Source organism: Arvicanthis niloticus, chromosome 26 (genome assembly GCF_011762505.2).
Source record: "Arvicanthis niloticus isolate mArvNil1 chromosome 26, mArvNil1.pat.X, whole genome shotgun sequence".
NCBI classification, from domain to species: Eukaryota; Metazoa; Chordata; class Mammalia; order Rodentia; family Muridae; genus Arvicanthis; species Arvicanthis niloticus.
Genome location: NC_133434.1, coordinates 34,196,089 through 34,213,235, shown reverse-complemented (window position 1 = coordinate 34,213,235; position 17,147 = coordinate 34,196,089). Strand labels below are relative to the sequence as shown.

The 17,147-nt window shown below is 51.9% G+C and overlaps 1 protein-coding gene across 15 annotated transcripts in view; it reads right to left on the bottom strand.

Annotated features, from left to right (window-relative positions):
* Positions 1-17,147, bottom strand: part of Lingo1 (leucine rich repeat and Ig domain containing 1) — a 180,391-nt gene that overhangs the window by 59,810 nt on the left and 103,434 nt on the right. For 8 of the 15 annotated variants that reach the window (XM_076925676.1, XM_076925684.1, XM_076925680.1 and 5 more), the window contains one exon: positions 7,387-7,549. The exons of 4 other annotated variants lie outside the window; for them this stretch is intronic. The gene's annotated coding sequence lies outside the window, so the exon portion shown is untranslated. Of the gene's footprint in view, positions 1-1,616; positions 1,730-2,853; positions 3,208-7,386; positions 7,550-17,147 lie in introns of all 15 variants that reach the window. 3 more of the 15 variants (XR_013107640.1, XM_076925679.1, XR_013107641.1) reach the window with 2 other exon arrangements.

The window sequence follows — 17,147 nt, the reverse complement described above, 5'->3', positions numbered from 1 at the left end:
GACCAAAAGCAGAGGACAAAGGTTCAAAGGCAAATGCTGACAAGATTCCTAGGGGAACTGCAGAGCATAGGAATGAGGTCGTGGTGGAGGGAATGTGGAGGAACAGGAGGAGGCGAAGGCAGTGCCAACACAAAGGCAAAGGCACCGCTGCCAGAACCGTCATTGTCACCACCGTCACCGCCACTACAGATACACCAGTGAGCCCCCCCGTGTGAAGCGTACTGACTCACACTGCCCACAGACACCCGAGGAGGTGGCACTGTGACCGTACCACTCAGGATGGAACACAGGACAAAAAAGATGAAGTGTCTCAGAAGAATGGGGCCACACATCAAATGCGGGCTCTGTAACTGTCCTCACGAGTCCCCACGACTCCAGTTGGCCACATTAGAAATGAGTGGAGGGACACGGCAGGAACTCTGGGCAGGAGAGGTTGGGTCAGAGTTACCTAAAAAAAAAAAAAAAAACCCTCCAACAACTGCTTTGCACCATTTAGTAGCTCTGTGACGCTCAGTGAGTAGCAACATGTCTTTGCAGCTAGTTCCTTATGGAAAACAAAGTTTCCTATGGCAATAGGGGACAGAGGGGAAAAGGGAGGGGGAAGAGGGAGAGGGGAGGAGAGAGAGACAGAGACAGAGAAACAGAGAGGTGATACATAGACTCCACAAAAGTAAACACCCTTCCCAACCAGGCCCCAGGACAGATGCAACACTCTCCAGAACCTCTTGCACATTCAGGAAGCATGTATGTTTATACAAGTGTGTGCTCAAATGTATGAGCCCTGCAGAAGTGAGCACACACACACACCACACACACTTCCCTCCCTAGTCCTATCCCCTACTGAGAGTGGTGGGGACATGGGCCACTCAGCTGCCAAGCCGAACGCCAAGCTAGCTCTCTCTCACCATCACATCCCGTCACCGTGGCGGTTCAGTTCCAAGAACAACCTCTTTAAGACCGACCCCCAACCCCTATCTCCCACTGTCTCTTCTGGCACAAGGGCCCCAGTTGCAGTCGAAGGACTGTGCCAGCCACACCTGACCTTGTCCCTGCTCCTCTGAGAAAGCCATACAGGAAGTCTCTCCAAGCCAGATGTGCGCCTGAGAGGCCCAGAGAACCCTGACCGACTTGACTAAATAAAGATGTAAGGCCGCTACATGGCCAAAGTTGCCATAAACAGAGCTAAAAAGACAAACGGCGGGCTAGGGAGAATATTTCCAATGCAAGCAACAGATGAAAGTTTGACCGTTCCTAATGTGCTAAAAGCTCCTTTATATCAATAAGAAAAAGGCAAAAAGAAAAGAAAAATGGGCAAAGGATCTGAACAGTCAAATAACACAGGAAGAAGCCCTCGCGGCCAATAACCACATGAAAAGATGGCCTCATTGGGAAGGCACAAAGTGAGAGTTGCAACCACAGCGAGGCGGTTTTCTAGATTGGCAAAAATTAACAAGACCGACTGTGCTGGGTTTAGAAGGTGGTGAGGCAGCCACTCTTGTCACCAAGGACCAGCAGAAGCTGGCCTTATCTTTCAGAAGAGCAATGGAGCCGTCAAACAGCATCTGCACCCCTCCCTGCAACTCTACCCTAGAAATTCATCCTACTGAAATGCCTACCTGTGCCAACCCGATACATGCGCGAGGATATTCACTGAAGCGTTGTCTGCAGGGGTGAAGGATGGGAGGCAGCTTAAGTATCCATCACCGGGAGACTGGTTACATAAATCACACTGTGTCCAAACAATGGAATATTAGGCAACGATTAAAAAGAACACCGTAGACCTGTGCTATGATGTGACAGATGCCCCTCCACCGGTAAGTGACAAATGGGGCTTGCAGAATGACACGTAGATATGATTCCACTTCTTTTCTAAAGCATCACACAGTAAATACGTTTACAAAGGCACAGGAAAAGTTCTAGGAGACACACCTGACCACAGCAGTGAGGTGTTGGCAGAGGAGGCTGTGGGTGGGGCAAGAGGGGCTTTCTCATGTGAGGACATTTCCGACGTGGGTACAGGTCTTTGCTTTTTCCCTGGCGTGTCCCCTCCTACCTGTGTGCCTCGCCTCATCCCCTTTCACACTCTTCCTTTGTCCCTATCTTCTGGAGTGCCATCCCCCAAACTCCTTCATGGGGCTGTTGCAGCAAGAGCAGTGGGTGGAGGGCCAGCACACTATGTCCTGAGCGCATGGTAGGCCTGAACTGGGCTGAACCACTCCTCCATGTTGCCATCATCTATAGGGGGCCTGCCATTGCCTCTTTAACATTAGAGGAAACTCAAGCACAGAGAGGTTGCAGGAACAGCTCATAATCACACAGCCTGGATTAAAGAAACAGGTAAGGGAACCCAGACATGGCTTCCCTATGTAGCTTTCTACCTGTCTCAGCAGCCCAGGCAGGGACCCCTTGATCTTGAGCCTGCTGTGCCTGAACATTTAAGACTTGTCTGAGAGCCCCTGAGGCCATTGTCTTGATCCTTCTGCAAAAGGTGTGCATGGTGGGGGGAGGTGGGCATGGTGGGGGAGGTGGGCATGGTGAGGGGAGGTGGGCTTGGTGGGGGGAGGTGGGCTTGGTGGGGGGAGGTGGGCAAGGTGGGGGAGGTGGGCATGGTGGGGGAAGGTGGGCATGGGGGGATGTAGGCATGGTGGGGGAGGTGGGCATGGTGGGGGAGGTGGGTATGATGGGGGAGGTGGGCATGGTGGGGGGGAGGTGGGCATGGTGGGGGAGGTGGGCATGGTGGGGGAGGTGGGCATGGTGGGGGCATGCACAAGGAAGTTTAATGAGCAGGAAGCTGGCAGCCACCCCAGAAATCACTGGATGGGGAGAAATCACTGAATCCTGTGATGTACTCACCATGAGGGATCCCCTGAGCCAAGACAGAGGAAAAGCCATGGACACAAGAAGACAGGATGATGGGTAATATGTAGGGGACCTCAGCTTCCTCTTGTGTCCCTACTGTGTGGCAGGCTCAGGGGGCGACTAGCCTAGAACACCAGGTACATCACATCGTCCAGTCTCCATGTGACGGATCCGTCAGAAGAGAATGCCCAAGAGCCCAAGTGGTAGGCAGTCCACAGCTGTGAGACGGTGCCCACAGGAAGTGCCTGGCACTGTGCCCGACGCCAGGGGCCATGAAGGAGGCATCTGGGCCCAGTCTGGAAGGCTTCTGGGGCGCACTCAGAACTGCAACACCAGAGGCAGCGCTGGCTGGGAGGAGAGACAAGACCTCAGGGAGGAGCCCTGCTTCAGGCTGGAGGACTGTGAGGGTGGAAAGCCCTGGGGATGTGGCAGGGGTGCTAGGGACCCTTGGAGAGGAGTGGTGGAGACAAACTCTAGCAAGGAAGGGAGTGGATTAATGGAGGATCTGAGCAGACTGGCCTCTGAGGATCCGACCTTAGTCCAGGCCTTGATTTCACATCCATGGACCTGGCTTCCCAGGCTGCAGACAACTAAGAGACAGTTGAGGGTGGATGGACCATCTGGACACTCATCTTCCTGGGGCGCCTGCTGTGTAGACTGAGCTTGGGTGAACACATGCCCTTCAAGGCCCCACCCCAGGGGAAATGTGAAGTGTCTGTTTAGGGAGGGAACTCAGGATCATGTGATCTCAGATGCTGTCCCTTAGTGTGACCCTGAGGGCAAAGCCAGTGGCTTTGAGAGGGTCCATTCACCTCTCTCTTAGATTCCCGCTTCTCAGATGGGTAGCTCCTGTAATCCTAAATGTTCAGGGATAGGCATAGATGAGGGAAATGAGGGTGAGGGGAGGCAGAGGGGTGGGATCCGGGAGAAAGAGGAAGCAGAAGATGGGGACAGAAGGCCACCCCACCCCCACCCTGGCTCTGGCTAGCGCCATGCTCTGAACTACAGTCAGATAGTGTCCCTTCCATCCCTTCCCAGCTGAGGGTCTTCTCACTTCCCCAGGCCAAAGGCCCAGTTCTGAGTGGCAATCTGGTGGCCCAGGCTCTTTGACTGACTCCCTAGGCTCTGCTGGTACCCGGGATAAGAGGAGGGCACCTGAGCCCATGCTTTCAGAGTTAGTGTACTCCAGTGTACAGGCCCAGAGGCCACAGGCCCAGCACATACCAGTTTGGCTTACTATATCCACATGAGTAACCCCATACAGAGCCCTGCCTGTCCCCAAGTCTTCTAGGAAAGGAACACAGAAAGCTTCTTAGTAAAGTGCCACTCCCAACCCAAAGCCAAGCACACTGCCAGCCCTCCCCTCATTGAGAGAACCTTGGCTCACTGTGAGGGTCACAGCTAGTCCTAAGGAAGAGCCATTTACCCAGGGGCCCCAGCCTCTCTCATGGGTGCCTTCCTCTTCATCTTTCTCTTCTTGCTGTCCCTACCTCCAGCCCTCTCTGCCTCCCACCTGCTCCAAGCCAACGCTCTAAACACAGATCCATGGATCACCCCAGTCCCAAGGCCGCCCCCACCTCAGCTCTGATCACTCAGAGCTGTTGTTCCTGTTTCTTTTTCTACCTCCCCCACCAGCCCTGTGGGCAGGGACCATGTCTGATTCATCTAGGCCGTTTTGAGCAGGGTCTGGCACGGGAGTCCTGCCCACAGGCAGCAGAGCTGCCTGTGCAGATGGACAAACAGGGCCACTCAGCCCTCCCACCCCAGCACCTGCCCCTCTGCTGAGAGATGTACCACAGTGCTTGGCGCATATGGGTCTGGAGCCAGCACAGTGAAGACACGGAGTCCTTGGGGTGCCACACCACTGCCTGTCAGTAGCACACTACTGCCTGTCGGTCCTGGGACCAGTCTTCTGCCTAGGCCTATCCAATGTTCAGTCCACACAACTAGGGTGGCATTCCCAGACCCCTCTGTCCCAACACAGCAAAAGTGGTTCCAAGGGACTACATCCTTGAAAACATAACAAAGAGGACCAGCCTCTGGAAGAGATGCCCAGGCACACAGCTCTTTGGGTCACCAGGGCCACCCTGAGCCCCAGTCCATTCTCTTACATATTAATCTACTTCCTCTGTTAGCACAGCTGGCTTAGCCTTAACCCGGGTCTGGCTGGACATGTAGGAAAAGGTGCCACCCCCATCACCTCTGCTATCATGGTGCTGGGAATCTTCCTGCACTTTTTTCCATCTGCCTTGCTGTCTCTCTTGTCTGAACCTCACATGGCTCAGTGTTGGCTCTTTGAAGGTGGGGACCCCTGGTTACTTCAGGTGACTCAGACCTGGGCTCTCCTCCAGCTCAGAAGCAAGCACTGAATGGGTGATGGGTCTGAACGGGCATCACTTCTGAGGGCAGCAGGGCCAGGGCTGGGGGTGCCACTGCCTTGAACCCCTACTTCCTTAGGCAGGTTTCCCACTGTGTACCAGTTGCTCTCAAGCACAGGGTCAAGTTGGCTTGCTGGCAAGACACACAGCTCTCATTTTAATTAATTAAAGAAAAATCTAATCACTGCATTAAACTTCTCATTACTCCACTTGAATACCCGTTAAGTAAATTTAATTACCAGAGGATTGGGTTTCCAGCCTCTTTCATTAGCTTCTGATAAGCCAGGGAGGGAGGAGACAACTGGGAGCAGAACAGTGCTCTTCCCAAGTCACAGAGTGCAGGGTGGGCACTGGACAGGGCCCCATGGGCAGGCTATGGTGTCTGTCTCCTTGGACATGAGCCTGGACCTGTGCCAGGGAGACCCTCTTCCCAGGCTGCCTCTGGGAATGTCAAGGGCCAGCATTTGTGGGTCGAGTGCTTCCCTGTCAGCCCCTCTTGGTTAGCTTCGCCCTGCCTCTTTCCTAAAGCGCCTGAGGTTTCTGAGGATAATGTTACCAGCACAGCTTAAAAATAAGAAATCAGGACAATGGGGGAAAAGGCCAAGAAGGCAGAAGCAGGAAAAGGTTTATTGAACAGCTGTATCCTGAAGGCTCAGCAGAAAGAGCTACAAACTGTCTGTCTGTGAGCTTCCTAGTGGTCAAGGCAAACAGAGCAGTGCACTTTGGCACCGACACAGGAACCAGTGGAGTGTTTGAGAGGAAGTGCATGCTGGGTATCTGTCCTCCTACATGGAACATGGACCCTTGGAGATAATCACTGCCTGAAACAGCAAGGAGAAACTCCCTGGAAATGAAGGGACCAGAAGTGGGCCTTGGAAAATGGACAGGAATGAATAACAAGGAAAGACATATGGACAGAAAAGAGAAGGGCTCCTGGGGACCAGGCAGAGGGGACAGCATTCCCATCTCCCCTGGCTGGAGAGGCCTGCAGCATCTCATTGCTCCCTTTCTCCAGAGAAATACCCTTCGAACGGGCAGCCCTTGCTGGAGCAATGCTGGGCCCTGCGGGTGGCCAATGGCTGGCTAATGTAGAGTGGAGAGACTGGCTCCTTATCCAGGGACTGTTCTGAGTTATGCTGAAGGACTGAATGGACTTTACCCAAAGTGTAAATGGCCATGCTACACCCCCATTTCTGCCTCAGTCTCTCCATCTCTCCCCTTCTTCTCCAGAGACCTTGCCCTCTGCATACAAGTCCTTGGCTCAAGCCCAGTTTACAGGATTCTGACCAACACACTCCTCCAGCAGATCATTCTAAGTTTGAAGAAAACACAGATGTCTCAAACGTCCCCAAAATAGAGAAGGGAAGAGAACAAGGGCATCTTGAGCTCCTGCCAGATGCCAGGTGCCAGGTATCTCTCTTGGTGGCCCTGTCAGATGAGGAAACTAACCCCAGAGAAGAGGTGCAGAGATTTGTCTGAGGAGACACAGCATGTTCAGACCCATTTGGTCTGGCTTCAAGCCGTCCTGTTAGGCAAATTCTGTCTGCATTTGTCATTTGTCTCTTTCAGTTGTAAAGTCTCCGGTCTCCTGCAGCAAGGTTTCAAGATTTCTTTGAGAAACAACTTTTGCTCCATCTTGGTTGCCCTCCTAGAAAAGAGCAGACCCTGGCCTCCAAGACCATCAGTGTCTTTAAGAACTGTGAACCTCGTGAAAGGCCCAGAAGAGTCCAAACCCTGTCAACGAGGACCAATAGGCCAATTCTAGAACTCTATTTTGTTTCATCATGAAATCAGATGTCTTTCTTCAACCTTAGACTTAAAATCTCCAAACACACCACCAGCCCAGGTTGTGTCAAACGCCTCTAGGGGTGCAGCCATTACCAAGAAAGAAGCGCAAAGTACGTGAACAGAAGCCAGAGTCTTTCACACTGTCTGAACAACTCTATCAAGCCTCACTTCAAGTCGGCTTCTACCACCGGATGCCACTGGCTACACGAGCCGATGCCTTCATTTTATTGAAGCAGACTTCTCCCAACCCCTACCTATAATTCTGATAAGAAGTGTTTAAAAAGGTGTCCTTCCTCCTGCAGGGCGAGAACACACAGGCATCCCTAGAGCTGGGGAGAAGGGGCCGTTGGGATGTACCTACCGAAACTGGTCCAGTGCTTGACTGAGTCCTGAAGCACAGGGAGCTCCTGTGACCAGGTGGGGACAGGAATCAGCTTAAGGATGGTCAGAGCTGGACCGGGTCAGAGCCCTGAGAGTTGTGCAGCCCACGGACTCAAAAGAGCCAGGACATTGCTGTAGGATCCCTAGAAAAGACAAGAAACAGGGGAGTGCTATAGAGGTCTTATGAGGGACAGAGGGTATGGGAACTGGGGTAGCAATATTGGAATATCAGTGTAAATCTGAGGTGAGATCATCCAGGCTTGCCTTTGGCTTCTTAGTTTGACATCTTCCTACCCCTAGGTTCCCTTGGTGGCAGAAGGACCTCTGTACAAAGGCTAGTCTCCTAAAGTGAAGGAGGGAGGAGCCAGAGTTCCTAGTACCCTCCTGTCTGAGCAATCAGAAGACCACAGGCTGTACCTCTACACTATGCTACTGACCCATTCTTGGCTGTGGGCCACCCCTAGGGGCCACCCTCTCTACCTCACCTTCTCCAAGCAGAGATTCTGGCTGAGAGACAGGGTAGTAACCATACAAACAGACCCTTCCAGAGCCGCTAGCCTTTGGCAAGTCACCGCTTCAGGACTCGAGCTTCAAGCTCAGAGCTGTTCCCTTTTCTTCTGGCCCTATAACAAGATCTGAAGACAGAGCCCCATAATCGTCAGATCACAGCTCACGAGGGCTCACTATGCCACAGGAGGTACCTCCAGATCTGCACATGCCCAGTAGAGTTTCTGCATTGAGACCAAGAGCCAAGGTTCTATATGTGTGTTGTATTGTTCAACATGGCGGCCACCAGCCACTCACACATGTAGATATGTGGATAGCGATGCTGATTGATTTATTGATTGATTGATTGATTGGCGCGCTCGAGTGTGTGTGTGTGTGTGTGTGAGAGAGAGAGAGAGAGAGAGAGAGAGAGAGAGAGAGGATTCTTTCCTGCTGTAGGGTCTGGGGACAGAACTCAGATGTTCTGTTTTCACGAGCCCTTTTAGCCATGGAATCAAATCGCTAGATTATTTTGTTTTATTTTAATTAACTTACATTTTAATTTGCAGGTGGCTAGTGGCTGTCATACTGGACAACACAACTAGACCAACCCTTGTTTACCTAAGCCACAGTCCATGGAAAAATCTGAGGGTCAGAGAAGGCAAAGGATTTGCCCGAGGCCACACAGCTAGACAGTAACAAAAGCGAGCCCATAACTCAGACCCCTCAAGTCTGCTGTCACCCTCCCAGGAGCCCACCATCCTTCTCATGAACGGCCTCACCCCACGCATATCTGTCAGACCCCTGACATGGCGGCCTCGAGAGAGATCCTTGAGATTGTCTTCGAGGAAATGTTTTGAGAGAGAAACCCCATTTGGGAACAGAGCTGTTCTCTACTTAAACATTACAACCAAGACAACAAGACTCCCAGCTCCTCTGCTCAATGGAATAGCACTCAGCCGTTAAAAATAGCCAACGGCCTGGGAGCAACAACACAGCAGAGATCCCCTGACAGTGATGGGTAGGAAGGCAAGAAAGCAAGGCAGGCGGAGTCAAGGCACACAGGCTTTGTGCTGTGGAGCCCACTCGTCCCTGCTGGCTCCGCCTGGGCAGCAGAATCTCACTTCCAGATCGCAGACCCATTTAGGGTTTGGGTAACAGCTGAGGTCTGAGGAGCCACATGTGACTCTGGTCCCACCAGAGTTGGGGGCTGAAACTTGAGTTCCTCCTTCAACACCTCTCCATCTAGCTACCCTACCAAGATGGCAGCACTCAGTGAAGGGGTGACCCCTTTTGTGAGTCAGAGGAGGAAATCAAGGCACAGAGTGAGGAAACCATCCGCCTAAGGACAAGAGTCACTTAGGCCACATCCTAGCACTGTCTTCCCAGGGACAAGTCAGAAGCCACTTCGGCAGGGTATAGTTGAGGTGGAGTGGGAGTCTTTTGTCTTCTTATTTTTATTTCATGGAAAACAATGCGTAACAATGGAAAGCTAGAAAATCGAGAAATAAACGTATCAAAGAAAGTTCTTGAAACACAAGGCCATACAGAGAAAGATGGAAACGTATCCAATTGAAGCTGCCACTGTGTCTAGGGACCTTGACTGTGAATACAGTAGTGAGATGCAGGCAGTGCTCCCAGCAGCTCTCCTGGCCCGGGCCTACACTCCAGGAGCAGAATTCCAAGGTGAGCTGCCATCCACACCTGACTCACTCCCTTCCCGCCAGTGCTGGCATAGATGACCTCAGAGGCCATGGCTGCCAGCCAGATAGCATCAGCCCACAGGTGGAGTAACAAAGGCCTAAGAGGTGAAAGACCTTACATGACTGAACAGGAAATGGACTCTCATACCTGTGAGCATCCTGCACATGCAGGGCTTCAGGCCGGGGTCTCCTGAGCCTGCTGTTAAAAGGGCAAACGATTACACACACACACACACACACACACACACACACACACACACACGTAGTCATCAACTGCCAATATAACTAGCTTCATCATCTGCTCATGCCTTTATCTGTTTCTGCATCACTTGTTCATTCACAAAATGCTTTTGAGGAAGTCCTAAACGCTAGGTAGGCCATAGGTACCTGCAATGCACGAGGGCATGGGAGCGTGAGACAGAAGGATCTGGACCTGTCACAAAGCCAGGTGATAAGCAGAGAAACAAGACCTTTCCTCAGAGAGACAAACTCAGCGGCAACCCTAACCTCCATCCACAGAGAAGGGAACAGGAGCAGGACTGGGTCTAGCCAGAGGGTCAGGGGAGATCTTCCTGAAGGGGGCCACAATAGAACTGAGGCTTCAGGAAGGGAGGCTTCGAGGAGCCTGAGGCACTGAAGGCCAAGATGGGGCCTTTGGCTCTGATCCTAAGTACAAGAAAAGCCACTGGAGGGCTTTAACCAGATAAATGCAATGATGCTTTTTTTCATTGTTAAAAGTCCTCTCAAGCTGCCAACTGGAGCCTAGGCTGCTCCCCCAGAGCAGGGGGGAGGGTAGTGGGCTTGGCTGTCACAGTCACCCAAGGAGGAGGGGAGAAGACTGGAGAGTTTGTGGGGGAGGCTGCCCGCCTCAGCAGCCGCAACAGCAGTTGTCTGATGCCTGGGATGAGGAGGCGGGGTAAGGAGACAAGAGGAAGAGGGTGAGTCCAGAGCCACATCCACAGACTCGTGCTGCTCTTACAACCAGACCACTGGCTTAAAATAACTCTGAAAAAATAAGAAGCAGATTGCGACTCCCATGGAGCCACCCACCCCTCCTGAGTCTCGGTCCCTGGGGGCGCATCTTCCTTCCCGAACCCCTTTTCTGTTCCTTCATCCTGTGCAGGGAACACAGGAAAAGGCATGGTGAGCCTTACCCTCAGACTGACAGGAGACAAGCCAGCCCTCAGACAGGACCAGATGGGTGGCTCAGAAGAGCCCCAGCAGGGGCCTGCTCAAGACAACTCTGGCTGAGCCTGGGGAAGGGACAGGCAGGAGTGGTTCAGAATAATGTGGGGCTGAGGGCAGGGCCAGTATGGGGTAGAACTTTGAGCTGGGTCCTGGAACATCCTAGACTGGAGTTCCTACCTCCTCTGCCTTTGCTAGCTGTGCGGTTTGGGTTGGTTATCTCATTTCTGAAGGCTCCATTCCCTGTCTATACAAATGCCCCACCACATCATCTCACCAAAAGTTGGGGACTCTTCAGAAGAGAGACATCAAGGATTGGTTATCTATCACTGAACATCCAGCTCCTTTGACTCCCCGCAGAGGGCTAAAAGGCCAGCTGGGCTTGAGCTAGTTAGCTTCCAAGCTGTTCTAAAAAGTTCTGGAGATGCTGTGCAGAACACTGAAAAGACATAGGCAGGCTGGAGAAGTCTGTGTGTGAGGTTTACTGCAGACTCACAGGGATAGAGGTATACCAAATGATAGCAGAGACTCCAGCGCACACAGGCAAGGCTTTGTGTGACTTCCTTCTGGATAAAACAGAAACCCAGGGGCCAGGAGGCTCAGTGGTTAAGAAGTCATTTCCAAGTCTGTGAGTGAATGGCTCTTACGGGGAGTGGCTTTAAATGAAGGGGATGTCAGACTGGCTCTGCAGAGGCTCTCATGGCACTAGCAGATCCTGCCAGAAACAAGATTGACAGACTCAGGTGGAGCTTCGAAGGTAGACCCAGCCTAGGAAGGCCAATAGGGAAGGCAGAGAGATCCCTGCTCAAATCCCTTTGCTTGCTACATAAATGGACAAAGTAGACAGAACCGTTTCTAGAACATGGATGGTTCCTATGAGTAGCTCCAGGAACCAGATGCAGAGTGAAGCCTTTGCGAATTGCCTGGTAGCTTAGAGTTCTTGGGGTCATGTGATCAGCCACTCTAACTCTTTTTAAATTTAATTTTAATTAATTAATGTGTATTTTATGTTATTTATATCGCATGCTTTGTGTAAGTCGTGTATACCATGTGTGTGCCTAGTGCCTGCAGAGGCCAGAAGAGGGCATCAGATCCTTTGGAACTGGAATTACAGATGGTTGTCAGCCACCATGTGGATGCTAGGATTCGAACCTGAGTTCTTGGAAAAAAAGCAGCCAGTGCTATTAACTATTGAGCCTGACAACAGCACTTGAAATGGACTAGCCATTTCCAAAGAGCCTATCACCCTGTCAGAAGAGCTGCTCAGAGAGACATCATTGGGAAGGGATGCTAGTGTCTCCAGCAGAAGCCTCAGGAGCCTGGACAGAACTTCAGGTTTCTGACCAAGCAGCGTGGCATTCATGGTGGAGAGCAGAGCAGAGCCCAGAGAGAAAAGAATTGCAGACCCCTGTCATGAATGAAGAGTGAGCTCTGTCCCCGAAAGCTGCAAGGGAGTCTGGGATGCCCACATGTTGAATGAGGATTTACACTAAACAGGAAAGTTCTTCCTGCGGTGCATTTCTTAGATTCTGTCTATGTAACAAATCAAGGCTAGGCTGCGCAGGTCAAAGTGAGTGTGACAGAGACTGAAAGCAAAGTAGTGCCCAGGAGAGCCGCTAGTCACGTCCCTATAGTCTATTCTCCAGTTTGACCCTCACCCACACCAGGAGCAAATAGATTGAAATGCATAATCCCATTTAGCAGACGGGAAATTGAGTTCCAGAGAGGAAATGGGACCAGTCAGTCCAGGGTTCTACAGCCCATCAGCCACAGAATCCCTTAGTGGCATCTCACCTAGAGAACTCCTCAACTCCCATCCCCAAGATTATCCTACCATTGCCAGGAAGAAGCAGGAATCTCCCCATACAGAAGTGCTCCCCTACTGCCAAATCCCTCAACCAGCAGGTCACAGGCTGTTGGAGGTCCCAACCCAGAAGACCCCTATTCCAGTATACATGGACCTTGGGTTCTGTCTTCTCATGGGAGTCCCCACTCTCAGTACCCACTCTCAGTACTCAGAGAAGGGAACAAGCCAAGTCTCTGTAGGCCTGGACCTGGGCAGAGAGGGTACAGGCTATCTGCCAGAGGGTCCAGTCACCCAGTGTCCACCAGCAGCACACGGTCGAGCCAGTGCTCTGACCCAGCCAGGCCCCATGATGGATGGTAGCTGAACACAGTGAGCCTGTCTCCAGAGCATTGCAGGGTTTAAGCAATAGCCTTTCAGCTGAATATTTAAGAAGAAAATCTTTAAAAGAAAAAGAGAGAGAGATGGGGTGGGGTGAGAAGAAAACCAGCAAAACAAGAGAAGGGAGGTAGGGAGGGGGAAACCTACCCCACCACTGCCGTCAAGGTCATGAGCACCAGTGCGGGGCAGGCATGGGTAAGGAGTCTTTAATCTAGGAGTTCAGGCTGAGAAAACTAACCGCTTGAAGCTGGAGTACATTACTGCCCTGAATGATCTGTCGGCTTCTATTAGGCTAAATATCTCTGTATAATGGGGAATTATCCTCCGAATAGGCAAAGTGCCTGCCTCTTGGGGGAGGGGCCGTGGAGCATCTCATGTGAGGGTTCTCCCACAGTAGGTTGTGCAGGGGACAAGACCAACCCCCCACTCCTCCTAGGAAGTCGCTGTCAGCAGCTACTTTGCCTTGTCTTGTGGGACACAGCAGGCATCAACCTCTCTTCCCCTCTTCCAATCTCTTCTAGTTTTCTTTCTTAGGAGTCTAAAATGACAACAGACAAGAATCCAGGCCCCACAATGTCTCTGGTGACCTGGGGCCTCTTTAAGCCTCTGTTTCTCTATCTGTTAGATGGACCTAATTACACCCACTGACCATGCTGGTGCCTAGTGTGAGGCTGGTGTGGAACACAGTACAGAGTGGGCAGTGGTGCCCCCCCCCGAGTGAGGACCCCATTGTACTCTTCCTCCTCATTGGTCCACCTAGACACCTTAACTTCCCTCAGTAAACCCTCCCTGGCCCTACCTCCTCCACACCTGCAGTGAGGTCCTCTCTGGGCCCACCCAAGGAGACACTTGGGGTCCATCACTGAAGACGTAGCCTCTGCTATAGCAGGGCATATGCTGCCCCAGAAGGGCCACTCTGGAGGCACATTCAGGCAAGATGCCAGTGGGCTAGAGGACCCAGAAGCTGCATGCTTTACTTCTGATCCCACAACAAGGCCTGGCACATAGCACAGATTTACAATTATAAGGCAGGTGTCAGCAGGAGCTGGGAACCAAATATGCCGGCAAGGCTTAGACCCACAGAATGGTAACATTCATAGAGCAAGGGTCAGCCCTGCAAAGCTGGCCAGGAAGCCAGAAATGCAAGCATAGGGAGCTGGCCAAGGCAGGCCTCAGACCAGAGACACATGGAGGTGGGGATGGATGTTGGGTACACACACACACACACACACACACACACACACAGAGAGAGAGAGAGAGAGAGAGAGAGAGAGAGAGAGAGAGAGAGAGAGAGAGGCAGACAGACAGAGACAGACAGAGACAGACAGAGACAGACAGAGACAGACAGAGACAGACAGAGACAGACAGAGACAGACAGAGACAGAGAGACAGAGACAGAGGGGGCTACAGTGAAATGTCCAAGGGAAAGGAGAACCTATGTATGTGGGGTTAGGGTCAGGACCCCATGCCTCCCAGGGGAACAGTTCTGGACCCCTCTGTGAAATCACAGCCCCTGATATTGCAGGGCACATGATGTACCAGGGGGGCCATTCTGGAGGCACAGCCAGGCAAGATGCCAGTGGGACATGCACAAAGGAAGGCCACTTCCAGAGCACATATTATGACATAATATGACATATTATGTTGTTCTCAATCCTCCCACCCCCTACCCAGGCAGGTGTAAAGTTTCAGCCCAGAATCCTTGCATCCTGAGAGAGCTGCTCATTCATTCATTCATTCATTCATTCATCCAATACCCACTAATGCTTTGTGAGAACTAAGAATACAAACGCCCAAGATCCGGTCTTAAGGCATTCACAGGGCACTTACAGCCTAGTGGGGCCATGCTAGAAGGTAGAGACAACTCTGGGGTTGTGTGAATGGAAGCCCAAGGGACTTGGCAATGTGGCAAGGAGTGTCCAGTTCACAGTTGGGTTCAGGGAAGGGCCCCGGGGAAGGAATTTGAAGGGAGTTGGAGGAGGAAACACCAGGGAGGGGTTTTGCAGACAGAGGCAGGCTAGAGCAATGGATTGGAGAGGGAAGCCACCCCCTCCCTCAGGGTCTAAGGGGTTTAGCTTTTATCCTCAGAGACATCAAGAGCTTGAAGGGTTTTAAGTGGGGAGTGACAGGGACCAATCTGTGCTTCAGAAAGATCTTGCTGGATGCTACCAGGTGGAGGATGGATTACAAGAGAAGAGGTGGCAGTGAGCCAGAGGGCCGGCGAGGGTGGGGCCTATGGATGAATGGATGGAGAGGAGGGGCAGTCTGAAGAGAAGCAGCACTTTCAATATGGGGCAGCAACATCCTCTTGTGCCCCCTGGGTACCTGCTGTCCATACAACACAGTCGAGCCTTGCCAAGCCTTTGTAAGACATCAGCAACTCCGATCTCCACAGTGATCTCAGGTGGCTCACACAAGCCAGAACTTGGCCCCTTGGGTTCACAATTCAGCGAGAATTTATTGGGAGCCCATTACACTTCAGCCACCATTCAAGACTGCTCAGCAGACAGGGAAACTGAGACCCTAAAGCACTGCCCAGAAGTTTTTTTGGGGGGGGGGCATCAAAAAGTCTGGCTTGGAGATGCTGTCCAGAGCTGGGGAGGGCAGGCAGATGAAAGGAAGATGGTCCCTGGGGAGGGTTAGCCCAAACACAAGGCCAAGCTGAGTTCCTCCAGATGGAGAGAGAACAGGAAGGTGGAGACATTGGGAGAGAGGTGTGGGCATGGTGGACTGGCGCTGGCTTCTATGAGGCAGAGCTGAAAAGATGCCAGAGGCATAGATCAGGAAAAGCAAGGTCATTAGGTTCAAAGGAGAGGGCATGCAGGAAGTGTGTAAGGGGTCAGAGTTAACATGGAACTGGGCTGAGCCCCATAAGGTGGCCACCGGGAGAGGGGCAGTGGAGCCACAGGGGGCTCTGTAGACCAGCACACACCCCATGGACTGGGCTAATAGATACCCACTGCTTTGACCTTAGGCGACTTGCTCTATACTCAAGCTAGTTAGGGGCACTCAGATGTCTTCTGGCATGGTGGGAGCCACCTTTATGGGAGCCTCTACAGTCAGCTCCACTTCCTTCAAGCCCAACCTTAGACATTCACAATTGCTGCTGAAGACCTTAAAGTCTCCTTCATTCCTGGGCCCTCCTCTTATCATCAGCAAACAGGGTGAATCCTAACGCACAGTATCTAGTCTAGTGCCTGGCAGGCACATAGGTGCACACTAAAGATGACCTCCTATCCCATCCTGGTAATTGGGCCTTTTGGAGTCTGTCCCTCAACATCCCCACTACCTCAGACACACTGTGTAACTAACTCCTATTGACCTGGGTTTATCCGTCTGCTAGCTGGTAGCCACGAGACCAGGTTAGAATGTTATCCAGGAAGTTGGAGCAAAGACAAGACCAAAGCCAAGGTCACAGTGTCAGAAGCTTGGTTCTTCCCACACACATCAGCAGTCTTGGAGAGGTGGCAGACCCTCCTAAGAGTCTGATAGGACAGTTGGGGACAGGATATACTCAGGTGGGTCTCTATACCCTCAAACTTGCCCCCAGGTCTTCTTGTAGCAGCATCCCTGTGAGCTACTCCTTCCAATATACCGATCCCACATCTTGGAATCCACCTCACTGTGTGCCAAGCTGTGTCCCAGAGCACAGGAAATAAGTCACAGGAAAGCACAACTCTGGGAGGAGAACCCGTGCCTGGAGAGCCTCATGAGATGGCAGCTTTCAACTGATTGAGGTTTTCCTCTGATGATGGCTTTCACCATGAGGATGGCTCACTACCTACACTCCTAAAAACAACAGCTGAAGCATCTGGGGGCATGTCTTGGGGTTTCTATTGCCGTGATAAATAGCATGGCCGCAAGCAGCTGGGGGGGAAGAAAGCATATATTTCATCTTAGAGTTTGTAGTTCATCATCCAGAGAAGTCGGGGGCAAGAACTCAAGGCAGAGACCTGGAGGCAGGAGCTGATGCAGAAGCCAACAAGGGACATTGTTTACAGGCTTACTCCTTATAACCTGCTTTCTTATACCTGCCCAGGGGTGGCCTTGCCCCGTGAGCCAGGAACCTTCCACAACAGTCACTAATTAAGAAAATGCAGTACAGACTTGCCTACAGGCCAATCTGGTGGGAGCATTTTCTCAACTGAGGTCACCTCTTCCCAAATGACTGTAACTTGTGTC